This window comes from Neovison vison, chromosome 1 (assembly GCF_020171115.1).
Source record: "Neovison vison isolate M4711 chromosome 1, ASM_NN_V1, whole genome shotgun sequence".
NCBI classification, from domain to species: Eukaryota; Metazoa; Chordata; class Mammalia; order Carnivora; family Mustelidae; genus Neogale; species Neogale vison.
Genome location: NC_058091.1, coordinates 67,866,981 through 67,881,006, shown reverse-complemented (window position 1 = coordinate 67,881,006; position 14,026 = coordinate 67,866,981). Strand labels below are relative to the sequence as shown.

The window sequence follows — 14,026 nt, the reverse complement described above, 5'->3', positions numbered from 1 at the left end:
AGCTGCATGCTGTAGGATTTTAAAAAACTTAATGCCATCTATTTAAATGAAAAAGTTTCTTTTCTGGATACTTTTTTGTTTTGAAAGTTTGTGCTAAATTTGGATTTTTCTTTAGATTTCAAATGCATTCTTCTCAAAGATAAGTGTTTACATTTTTTTAAGAGAACAAATGTTTCCCTCTTCTTATGGGAATTTTCCCCTAAAATTCTAATAGTAAAATCAAGTTTAACTTCTTTAAAAAATCTTAACTTTCTAGTTGGTTTTACCTTCAGTTGATTGTGCCATTGAGTGGGACTTTGATTTAGAACCTTGATGTAGAAGCCTTTGATATGCTTTGGTTTTGATTATTTGAATATAGGTTTGTCTCTTTGATTCTCATGAAGAAAGAGTGTGAATTGCTGTTTTGCTGCATCAAGGGGCTAAGATGTAGTCAATTGTCAGAATAATTTCAGTATCTAAAAGATTTCTTTCATTCAAGACAACTGAGGAAAGTTTTGCTCTGTTAGTACTGTTTTATTATTCTTGTGAGAAAAACACGATTCAGGAGGAGAAAATATCCTCTAATTCTAAGTGTCTGTGACCACTGATTTACTGCCAGAGTTAGATTGTTTAGGGAACCTGTTTGAAGAGAGAGAGGATGAATTATCACAGCCAATAAGTTTTCCAGTTTGGTTTCCAGGGTCTACTGAACATCAGTCAGCACTATCCGGTTTCCTGCTCCTTTCCTTGATTGCAGTTATGATTTTCTGAAATCCTGTCTAATTGAACAATGATGCACTACCTTCGTTTGCTTTTTGAGTGTTTGTTTTTTCACCAGAAGTTTTCTAAACTACAAGAATATTACTTAATCAAAAATGGTGACAGAAGCAGATACCAATAAACTATAATGCTTTGTGTTAGAACTTCGGAAGAGGAAGGGAGGGAGAGAGAGAGAGGGAGGGAGAGGGAGAGAGAGAGAGAGTGAGAGAAAGGGAGAGAGAGAAGAGGAGGGAGGAGGAAGGAGGAAAAGGAAAACAGAGAAAAGTCAGTTTTTAAAATCTCTCCTTTGATTTTTCTTTCTTCCTCCAAGTTCTTAAAAATTACTGTTGTTAGAATTTTCAAAATCGTAGGATCTCACTTTTGCAGCACGCAGCCCTCCTGCAGAAGGAAGGTGGTTGTGTGTGTCTGGGGGCAGTCTTACATTTTGCTTTGGGGAAATGGTGCAAGCCAATTTTGAAGGTAATGCAGCTGTTGAAGAAATACAAAAGCCAGATGACTTCATAAGTGTGTACTAAGGAAACCAGGATAAATTGTCCTTAGAACCTGCTCTCACAAATTCATTTTAATTGAGGTCAAAGAGGAAAAAATCGTAAGTATATTTCAGTTATTTATTAGGTTTACCTAGAATGAGAACTTCACTACAGATAGACCTAATCTATAATTCCTTTACTCTTTAACCCTTATGTTTAACCACTGTGTAGATCCATTTTACTTTGAAACTGCAAAGGGTGCTCCATTCCTTATGACAGATAAATATTTAGGGTCGGAAAAATTGTGAGATTACCTGACTAAATTCTTACTTCCATGTAAGGAATCAACTTCTATATTTCAAAAAGGCTTAAAATAAATGGCTTAGTTTTTACTTGAACTTGCACAGTTAATAGGAATATTTCTTCTTAGCACATATTTGTATGTGTGAAATGTTTCACGTGAAACTGTAATTCAAAATGTTAATTTAATTTGATAGAAAATCTGCTCAGACAGCAATCTTTTAATTTTTTTTTAATGTGTAAATTATGTCACAGTCTGTGTTTTATTAACTCTGCTAATGAGGATTTTCATTTTAGGATTAAAACTTAAGAAAAGGTGATTTATTAGCTTTTTATAACAATGCTTTGCAAGATGGATTTAATATAAAACTATATTAGGTTTAAAGCTGAAAAATGTTGCTAAAATTATTTTTAAAAAATCATCAAAATTGAATAATGCTACAAATATATTTTTTCTTCTTATATATAGTTCAGTTAAAAATAAAAAACTTGATGGCACCACCCTGGGATTTTCTCTTTAAAAAAGTTGTCATTTTAATGGGAGATCAAGAATTTAAAATTTACAGGATTTGGAAATATGACTCTTTGTTTACTTTTATAAAAGCCAATATAAAAGTGCCAGAAATATGTACATTATAGGTAAATGAATCTTCAGATTAATCTACAGATATATGCCATTCAATTTAAAATTGTCTTTAACATTTTATTATTTATGTTCTCTCCATCAATTTTTTAAAGTCAAAGGATTTTTCAGTTTTCCTTAAGTTACTGTGATACCTTTGGAAACATTAAGAGAGTTTTTATATATTAATTGAATATATCATTTAGAGTTTATATATTTGGTTCAAACTAAGAGATTTTAACAGAAGCTTTTACTAAAACTATTACACATAAACTCTACAATTATATATTAATAAACCAGATTATCTCTATATTATTATTATTCAAATTGAAAAGATTAATTATCAGTTATACCTATTAGACAAATGATGTTCGGTATACTAGAGTATGCTACAGAATGATTGATATTTATGCTGCAAAACAAATGATAGCTAATCTATGCCTGTGGCCAAATTCTTTTGAAGTTTCATGGCTGAGATGAGCCGAATTTGTTAAGTGGTAGAAGGCTGCGTTGTCTGGGGGCCTGTTGTGCGTGGCAGGTCATGATAAATGGGGAAGTTTTTCTTAACCTTGTGGCCAAAACATTCCAATATCTAAAATAAAGGCGGGGGGAACCCCAGAAAGACACAGAAGACATTGCCAAAAACATTAGCAAGACTTCTCTATGTAGGGAAAATAAGGTCAACTCTTAAGATTATTTTTAAAGCATTATTTGTTTGAATTCATAAATCTTCACTTGAATGGGGGAAATCTAAGGCTAAAAGATGTTTATATTTAATGTAGGTGGAATTATTCCTTCTTGGTACATAGAGGAAATATATAATAAGTCAGCAATTTAAATTTAACTCAGCGGCTTCTACCAAATTAACATTATGCTCCTTAAGTGCTAGTTCTTGGTTTAGAATTGAATATTCCACTTTCTTTTCTTGTTTTAATACTATCTGCTTTGTGACATCCAGGACTGCAGAGAAACATGTAAATATGATGTATAAATGAGACTAAGATCTATGGGTAAATATCTATTAGGTGTTTATAGTACACATTTGTGAGAGGAAAAAAACAAAAGAAAACAAAACAAAGCCCTTTTAAGACTTATCTATCATATTTAGACAGAGTATCATGGTTGAACAATCTAGTCTTGCTTCCAAACTTGGAAGGGGGGGAAAAAAACCATTCATATGTGCTGTAACATGATACGTTAAGGCATCTTATGGTTCCTTTTGTGGCATTTTAAGTACTATGTTACCTTTGATATAGTCCCTGTTGGGTAATAATGAAAAAACATACCATTAGAAGGAGTTTGAAATTTTCCTGGATGTTTCATACAGTGTATGTGGAGTTTATGGCAAGTGACAAAGAACTCTGGCATAATTAAGGAGAGAATGTGCTTCCAAATTCTAAAAGCTTATGAGGTCTGACATTTGATTTAATACTTGTATGCTGTACATATATAATTACGTTTTGCTTCCCTGAGTCATTGTTACTAAGTTGCATTTTAAATATATCCAACCTTGCAATGAACTCTCAAATAATGCGAACGCTATTGTGACAGTTGAAGTTGATGAAGAGTTATAGCCTATAGGATTTTTTACTTTTAAAATATAATTCCTCCCCAGTGGGTGATTTTGTATAACTTCCCTCCCCCAAACCTGGGTCCTGGAAGGCCCCCTGCTTTCAAGACCAGAAATCAAGTAAGATCTTGCCCATGACAGTCCAGTACCAGAGGGGTAGAATAATTTCTACTTCAGGTTTTTGGTTGTGGATTTTTACTTATTAACGCTCTAACCCTATTGTTCTTAGTAGATATGATTATTTTGTTTAGTGTTGCAGTTAAAAACAGAGCATCCAATTGTATCTTTGTATTTTATATATGTATAGTGGTTAAAAAAAGGATATGGCAATTTTTCTTTGAACTGAAGTGGATGTAAGATTTCCAGTTATGTTGTAGAGTTCCCTCACTTTTATAATAAATAAATAGCTTTGAGAAAATAAAAAGCTTGGGCTTTGGGAAAATGATACTTGGTGTTGCAGGGGAGAAGCTTGGGGAAGCAATGTTAAAGAGCTTGAAAAGAGATATGCTAATAAGTAAAGGGAAGAGTAAAGAAATGTTCCGAACTCCATGAGAAGGATTTTAGAAATGTACATATTTTAGAACCGCAGGATTTTTGTTTCTAAGAAAGAGTGACACCTTATAAAAGTAGATTTAGTTTATTAGTAATTAGATTTTTATGAAGTCTGTCCCTAAGACTTAATTTTTTGACCACCATCTGGCAAAATGGCATTTTATTTTATGTTATTTATTTATTTTATTTTTATTTTACTTTATTTTATTTAAGAAGCATCTCAGTTTGTGTGGGCATATTAAAACAGTGATATATTTTTAAAAACTTACATAACAACTTCTGTGTTCCAAAGATGTTTTTATGTCTTAAGTTTTTAGAAGTGAAGAAATGAATTGTAACATATAGAAAAATGTAAAATAAGTCTTATTGAGAAATGTGGGGACATTTCAGTTGAAGCCAGTTTAGATAGTGTCTAAGTTTCATTTGTATGGGACTACCAGCAGAAGAGCAATTCTATGCTGATCTTCTAAACATAAATTATAAACTTGGTTGTACAAATAATCACAGATTACCTCATTAAAGTATGCATCCAATGCTAAGTTCTGGAGTAGTGTTCACTTGTAAATATCATATTTCTAAAATGCACATATTCTATTTGACTATTCCAAGTAAGTATTAGAATAATTTTTGGCAAAAGCCTCCATAGTAAAAATTATGTATTTTGTTGAACATTCCAACTATTATTATTTTGGCTCAATTTTTAAAAATTAGTTGACACACCTACTTTTATATTTTCTTAGTTATGTTTTTATATACATTCTGAAGTAAAATTTTAAAAAAACATTTTAATTCATATGTATTTAATTCTACTAACCTGAAAACAAGATGATCTGAGGAAGCCCATAAAAGTATCAGCTGGTTCAATTGTAAAAAAATAAATGTTTTTAAAAGGGCCATCTAATTAAAATGTATTTAATGAGAGTATAAGTTATATTCCTAGAATACAGCTGGAATAATTACAAGAAAATACTTTTTCATTCCATTATATAATTTGCAGTTCAGATATAACCAACTTTCTAAGTATTAGATAATATGAGAAATGTCAAAACAATTGATATTTCAAGCAGTCTCTTATTTTCACTAAGTCAGAACCTAAAGGTAACTGAAGTTAGATACCTATTCTGCTTTATTGGGCAATTATTTACAACTTTATCCAATCCAGTCATAAAATACATTTTATAACATATACATTGATATAAGACACTGGGCACTGACAGTTACGATATTTGTATAAATATTGTTTATTAAGTCATATTTAGAGTTCATTCACATTTGAAATACAACCATAGTTGACAACCTAAATTTTTGTTGTTGACAATAACTCTGCATCACTTTCTGTATTTACAAAGATTTTTCCAAGCAATAATCTATAATAAAATTTGAATTTGGAGAATAGATTTTATTTTTATGCATCTTTTTATCCTTTTTTTCATTAAACATGCTTCATTGAAATCTAATTTATGATATTTCCTATACAGTTTAGTGGAGAAATAAAGATTGTCTAACACACCATCCATAAAAATATGTATAATGTGCTATTCATTACATCAGCAGACTTTCATCTCTGAAGTTTTTATCTTGGATTTATAATTGTAGAGTTGATCCTTTATTATCACTGTATTGTATATTCTGAGACTCAATCATTAAAATTCATTTCAAAACAAAATGAAGTTACAAAAGAGGTCTTTTTAAAATGTCATCATCTATTATTCCATCCTTTTTTATGATCTTTAATGTTTCAGGATTTATAAACAGCAAGATTAAGTAGAAAATAATTGGGATAATTGGCTCCAGCTTTTTAAGAAGATGGTAGATGGGATAAAAGAAATTTGTTCTTCTTTGCAATTTTTAAAAATGAGTTAATTCTCTTTTTCTTGAGAAGACTATAAGCTTCTCAAAGGGTGTAAGTGGTTAGAAAATAGGAAGAATTTGAAGGTGTTTTTTATTCTTGAATATAATAGTCATAATGAAAAAATTCTAGAGATGAAATATTCTGCATTTATTTTGCAGACATTGAAACTGTTGATGACTCTCAATACCAAATCCTACATTCTTTATAATTCATTTGAAAAGTACAGTTTACATTCCTTATATACATACAGCCTGAAAAACTGGAAGGGTGATAGTATTATAATTGTCTAGCTATTGTAATATTATGAAGCAGTGTTCTCTACCCTTTATTCTGCTTTCTCTTGGGACTTACCACTGACATATTCTTTGTTTACCTGTTCTCAGATTCATTACATGTTGTTTCCCCTAGAACGCATGACCCACAAAAGTAGGTTTTTTGTGGGTCTGAGTCAGTTTTGTCCACGGAGAGAGTGTGTATGCCACATATGTATTTTCCGTTTTTTTAGTAGCTGCCTTAGAAAAATAAAAAGAAACAGGGGAAATTATTTTATAAACCCACTATCTCTAAAATATTTCATTTCTCAATATAAAAGATACTGAGATACTTTACATTTTTTTCACATTAACTCTTTGAAATCCTGTGCACCTTTTACCCTTCCAGTGTATTTCAGTGTAGACTAGCTGCACTAAATAGTAAAAGGTGGTTAGAGGTTACTCTGCTGGACTCCTCAGCTCTGGTCCATCTTCATGCCCAGAATGGTACCTAGTACACCCCAGTGCTTTCAGTTAAAGTGCTGTTAGTTAGCCACTTCTGATATCTCAGATGTAAAACACCAACAGAAGCACACAGGACCTTTTCTGCAGTTGTTGCGGTGTTGGTAGGGGCACTGGATGCTAGAGGTTTTTGGAAAATTTCTTTAAAGCTCCATTTCACTTTGCTTATGTGGACTTTAAATGTTACCAGTGCTTGATAAAGACAGGGTACTTCAGTAACCCAATTTAAAAGATTCCTTTAATGGTTGATGTATTGTAGGAAATAACTAGTAGGTTCTTTAAAAAATTTTCCATGGGATGTTAATTTCAACTCTTAGTTTTAAAAAAAACCTACTAATAGCAATCAGCACATCTGGCACAGGAGAGAAAGAAAGGTTTGATGCATAGTATTCAATTCTAAATCCATCCCTTTTACTGCTAGCTGTGGAGCACTGGGCAAGTTGTTTAACCTTGTTGAGCTCTAGTCTTCTCTTTTGTAAAAGGAAGATTTCATCCATCACACCCTTCTTCATAGATTAAATGAGATTGCATATATACATAGTCCAATACAGTGAGTGGAAAAAAGTAATTGCTTAATAAATGACAGCAATTGTTGTTGTTATGATGTAGTAAAAATTCTACTTATAAAGAGTAAGACATTTTTGATCTTCATTTTAAACATGTAAGTAGTGTGTTTATGAATTTTAGGTTCTTTTTTTTTTTAAGATTTTATTTATTTATTTGACAGAGATCATAAGCAGGCAGAGAGGCAGCAGAGAGAGAGAGGAGGAAGCAGGCTCCCTGCTGAGCAGAGAGCCTGATGCAGGGCTCGATCCCAGGACCCTGAGATCGTGACCAGAGCCGAAGGCAGCAGCTTAAACCACTGAGCCACCCAGGCGCCCCGAATTTTAGGTTCTTAATGTACTGGTTAAAATACCTTTATAAATCTGGAATTGAATTTTCCTACACAACTTGCCTCCAGATTAATCTTCCTGATTCTCAGTATTCTCATCTACGAATTGGGAAAAAATAGTTTCTACCTAAACATTATGCCTGGCATATAATAAACACTTAAAACTTTTAGCTATCATTCATTCATTCATTCCAAAAATTTGGTGTTTTGATATTTTTATGTTGATTACATACTGATTGGTTATTTTCTTAAAATAGACTTGTAATTATTTTTTATTTTGCTTTGATTTTACCTGTACTTTTATAACGTTAAGTAGGGTAAAAATTTCACATTAGTGCAGCCTATTAAACGCATTTATTAATGTTATTTGTCTTTTTCCTTTTGGCATATTGTTTGTTCACCTCCTTGTGTGTCTTATGAAAATTGGGCCTTGATTTAAATTACGGGCATGAAATTCTTCCTCACTTCTTTGCCTGCTTGTTTCTACTTTTTTCAAAAACAAATTGAACACTTAATTGGTGATCTCTGAAAACAGAAGGTTCTATATATTTTGTAAGGATATTCATTCTCCAGTAGCATACCTACTTCAGCAGCCACATTTACTGAGGTGTTGCTGATCTCTCAGATGGGAGGGTGTGTTCAAATTTAGTTAAACTATCCATTTGCCTTCTAGTTCTATGATCAAGACACAATCAACATATAAGTTTCCTAATGATTCATTTCACTTTTCCCAATCAGTTCAGAAACAAGACAGGGGTTTTTGAAGTATTTTAAAGAAGTTATAAGTTAACATCTTTTTTGGTCTTTGGTATTATCAAAATTTCTTTTCAAGGACAGATTAAAAGATCAAGTCATATTCATCTTGGTACTTTGCTTCAATCAGTAATAATATTCCGTCAGTTGTCTCAGAAGTATCTGTCAAAAACATCCTCTCACCTCTGTCCTCATAGCTCTTGTCTTACTTTGGGTTGTCACCATCTCTCACCAATGGCTTGAAATGTGTTTCACTTATTAAACTCGTATTTGGGAAGTGTCTGAGTCCCTTTGAGCTGCCATGTCAAAACACCACAGACTGGGCAACTTAGAAACAACAGGAATTTATTTCTGGTGGTTCTGAATGCTGGAAGTCTAAGATCGTGCTACTAGCGTGGTCATGTGGGTAGGGTAGGGAGCCCTGTGGGGTATCTTTCACAAAAGCATCAATCTCATTAAACAAAGGCTCCAGCCTGATGGCCTAAGCACCTCCCAGAGGCCCCACTTCATAATCTCCACGGGTTGGGATTCCAGCATATGCATTCTGGGAGGACACAAACATTCAGACCGTAACAGTGAGCTTCTTCTCAAGGCTAGGGGTATAATAATGGGCAAGACCAATGCCATCTCTGCTCTTGTGGAGCTGAAACTCTCTGACCTGTTGCATTAGTCTCTACAGCCTTCACTTTGCCCCGCTTCTACACTGTCTTCTACATCATCTCTACCGAGGTTGTCTATTAAAACTCGTCAATGGTCTTAAGTGCCCAAAGATAAATTCTGAATTCTTTGTCATGTGTAAGGTCTTCTTCATAATAGGATTCCTCTGGCAAATCCCATGATATTGTAATAACTTTTCTCTAGATTTAGTCTTTGAAGACTTTCTCTTTTTAAAGACTCATTTGAGAAGTCACTTCCTTTGTTGCTATCCCCATCTTCCTTTGACTGGGTTAGATTTTCCTCTAGCAGTCATGGTATTCCAAATGTTATTTTTCCCTCATTGGACCATGGATAAATGGACGAAACCCTAAAAAAGATCACTTTGTCGAATTTATAGCTCTAGCAATTTATGTGGATAAAGAATATCTGTATTTACTTCAGTCTTTCATCATAGCTTTAGCTATGAAACTGAGACTTAGTGGGTATTAGACAGTGAGTAATCAGTAGATGTGTTCTTTGCCATCATAATTACTATTCTGAGGCTAAATTAAAATAATCAGAACTTTTTGGTTAATTATTTAAAGAACGGTGCTTTATAAAAGCCATGAATATTTTTTTTTTTAATCCTTTGTTTTTTAAGCCACAGGAAGCTTATCTGGTTCTGACTCTTGCTTTGGAGTCTGCAAGTGTGGTCTGGGGCTTCTTCAGCCAGTCCCAAAATCTAGTCATCATAGTCTTGAGGAAAGTAACATTGACTTTGAGGTGATTCTGCATATTCATTGAACAGTTCATGTAGTTTCTGGTGATGAATCATATAAAATAACCTGGTGGGAAATAAGGGTTTTATTCTAGTATACTACCCTTACAGCTTTTTTTTTTCTTTTTGGATAATTTTTAGTGGGCATATGACTTTTTTGGGTTTTGTAGGAAATTTTGTTTATATTTTAAGAAAAGTATTCATTTTTTAAATTTTTTTTTCTTTTAACTAATTCCTCTTGAAGATATTTCTTCACCCTTCATCTCATGGTGCTGAATTCCATGTTAAGAGCATAGAAGCTGCTCCATGATTAGACAGGGATGATAATCTCTTTGCTCATCAGTTTTATTTTCCTATTGTATAAATGTATACACAGGATACAACAGAGAGTGAGGTTAATCAAGCAAAATAATTGATTTCCCAGATGATGAAAATGTCTAGGCTTAGAAATTAAAGCAAAACACATAGATATTTGAAAGCATAGGAGTTTTTGTTTTGTTTTTTTTAAGTGTTCTTCTGAGTCAGAGGAGGAGAGAATTACTTTATGAGCTGGAAAGACAATGCTAGATCCTTAAAATTCAAAACTTACTCCTTTTTTTTTTAAAGATTTTATTTATTTATTAGAAAGGGAGAGAGAGAGCATGAGCGGAGGTGGGGGTGAAGGGGCAGAGGGAGAGGAGCAGACAGATTCTACACTGAGTCGGGACCCTGATGCAGGGCTTGATCCTAGGACCCTGAGATCATGACCTGAGCCAGAGTCAGACACTTAACCAACTGAGCCACCCAGGTGCCCCTCAAAACTTATTCTTAAGAGATGTCATTTGTGTGCCCAGGGTGTATATCCAGTAGACTTATTTTTATCTCTAAGCTTCGCATTAGAATTTAAAATGCCTTGGATTCTGTAGGTTGCATAGATGGACCCTCATGATTTTAACACTGAGAGTGTCTAACAGTGGACTTGTAAATGTGTATTGTTCATGCTCCATATTAACTAAGGAATTTTTAAAATTGAGTCTGCGTATCATATACCATTAGGCCCATAGTGATCAGATAAAGTTATCTGTGCTTGAAGTTAAATTGCAAAAGACAGTAGATTAGTGCTTTACCTTCTTTCAGAGAATGTATCACACACTGTTGTCCAGAAATGTCTAGTCCTAGAAGTCCTAGAAGCACAAGTTACTTCATTCCTTACCTTTTGTGGGCCAAAAACCACAAAGTGGAAATACAGTCTGCAAAATATATGTGAGAAGTCTGTGAGCCCTGCTGAGACTTAATTGATATGCTGAGAAATATATAAAGCATACAGCCACCGGATTGAGAAAATGAAAATTAATATGTGAATGTTTTAGCTCACACGATACTTTGCCCCCAGAACCTGGTGTTTATTATTGTGCACTGTGGTAGGGGACAGAAGCATTATCAATTGGAAAAACATTTTTTGTGAATTGAGAACAGTATGGCTTTCTTGTTCCTAAGTGGGAAATCTGGTTCTTTGGTTTCTTTGTTCCTAGTTAAGCTAGTCCCAAGCCATTTCAGCCAAACATTTTACATACTGATGGCGTCTAGGGAAGTGCCTGTGGCCGTGGATCTTGGGATAATGAAATCTGCTGTTGAGCCCCGCATGCTGCCGCTGAGAAGTGTGGGGATTATTTTCTAGAGATCTCGGTGAGCAGGGCTGTATCTGCTTCATCAAGTGTGTGAAACTGAGTGAGGAAGTTGTTTTCATATGAGAATAACTAGGCCTCTTTTCTTACAGGTAAAGAAAACGTGCACAGACCCAGACGTTTCAGAAGCTCAGAATTCCAGGTACTGTAAAATGGAGGCCGGGACTCCACTAAGGAAAATGGCAATTCTGGAGAACTAACTAGTAAGATGTCATACTCCAGATAACAACCGTGATTTGAAACGTTGAGGTTCTTTAAGAACATTTTCTTCATGAAAACTGCATGTCATGTTGGCTACAGGACTGTTAGCCATAGTATGAATAAAGAGGATTCCAATTGAAGTCAGCTTTAAAGAATGATAATAGACATCTTCTAGAAATACTTGAAAGCTTCTTCCCTTTCCATTTACTCTATGAGCTCAGCTACATTTTGCTTTCTAATCTTTTCTTATAATGTATTCACATCTGAAATTGTTCCAGAAACTGAATAACTTTCAAATCTCTGTTTACCATAAAACTATAGAATTTCTATTTTTTTTTTAATAAAACATTGCTAGATTTTGAGAATGTTGTCAAATTGGAAAAATCAAAATAGACTTGACCTTCTCTTTTGGGTTATTTGGAGCAAGTAGAAATGATCCAATAAGGTGGTCAGACCACCACCTACAGGAACTTCATGCCATTTCGTTTTTTGTACTTAGATTGAATGCCCAAGAGATATTTTCAGGCCTACAGATTTTTATTTCAAAATCCAGGCTTGAATTTTAAGAAGTATTATAAATACCATTACAATAATAAACATAACCAGGCTATTAATGCTATAACTTAGCTTATTACAAATTTGTAATTAATGGTGAGATGGGTCTTAGTTTTTTTTGTCCTCCCTCCTTGCTCCAGTGTATGATGTAAGAAGTGATTCTCTTGATGTAATACAGCAATACAACATCTAAGGGAAATGTTTATGGCCACCATATTTTTTTTTTTTGGAGAACAAGTATATATTTTGTGCCAGCATTGACAGTTTGAATAACTCTTTTCTCACTTTATGCAGTATGATTTTCCTACAGTTAATTCTGATACATCTTATATTAAAATGATTGTAAATGGTCTTTTCTTTTGGATCATCAAGAGTATACAAATATGATACAAGACTTTTGACATTTGTTCTTTGACATTTTGATCTTTGTCCTTTTTAATTGGATATCAAAATATAAACAAGTAGCTTATCAGAGCATTAGGAAATGGATGAACCATTAAAGGTTTTTCTACAAAGCAGAGTAATTCCAGGATGCATGGAGAGAAAGAAAGGTCTAAGCTCTAATCCTTGTGGGCATTTCCTTCCTAATCATTTTGCTGACCTTTCTGAGTGACCTACCCATGATTTGTTATTTAAGTAATTAGGTAATTTTTGCAAAGCTGATCTTGAAGATTAGTTTTTTTTTTTTTTAAGAGGCAATATCATCATCCTTATTGATATTTTATATTAAAAATTTTTCCCTTAAATCCACTCAGGATTTTTGGACATGGTGTTATGCTTAAATAAATTTTAAACAAGCAGAAAGCCACCAAACTGGTTGTGTTCACAATTGATATCAGTAACTTAGAGGAAAAACAGAGAATTTTGAACTCAGTGTATTTAAACCAGAATTAGATCATTCTCTTTTATCTAGCAAATCCCAGCTTATATGACCTTAAAAGTACAATTTTGTTTCTAAGGTAAACTGTGGTTATTTTTAAGAGACTATTTAAAATATATTTTATTTTATAAGATAGACTATATTATCATATTAATATATAATGTATATATTAATTGAAAACTGCCTTCATTTCCTGGAAACCAAGAGATGGTTGGTCTGGTCTTGGCTGGTCTCCTTGTCTAACTTCTGGTGCAAGGGACAATCTCCCCACTCTGAAAGTGTCAGTAACATAAAGGCATGACTATTCTTGGCTTCTCTGTTTACTCATAGCTAGTAGGTATTAGAGTGCTAAAACTTGCACTTAGTTAAGCAATGATGGAAGATCATTTTGCACAAAGAATTTGCATTGTGCAAAATATCATTTTACACAAAAATGATACAATAACTTACTGAATAGTCAAAGCATCCAAGAATGCCAAAAATAGTATTTATTGTATGCATATACTGAGGTTCAGTTTTATCACCTATTAAACACACACATACACACAGACACCCCAAAATGCCTTTATTATGGACACCAGGTAGCATTGCTTTAGCAATATATGTACATGGGTACATTCTTTGGTGCTCATTGTAACCACAAACCTTCCTGTATTCTCTTTCCCTCCCTCTCCTTCCTTCCCTCCCTCCCTTCTCCTGTGTGTGAGAGAGAAAGAAAGAGAGAGAGAGGGAAAGGGAGAGAGCACTGGGATAGAGAAAAAAGGAGAAA

General features: G+C 33.6%; 1 long non-coding RNA gene across 1 annotated transcript in view; it reads left to right on the top strand.

Annotated features, from left to right (window-relative positions):
* The window catches only part of LOC122906528, a 135,197-nt gene extending 123,377 nt beyond the window's left edge, over window positions 1-11,820 (top strand). The window contains exon 3 of the long non-coding RNA XR_006384556.1: window positions 11,714-11,820. This is a non-coding gene — a long non-coding RNA (uncharacterized LOC122906528). The remainder of the gene's footprint in view (window positions 1-11,713) is intronic.
* Window positions 11,821-14,026: the final 2,206 nt, after the last annotated feature.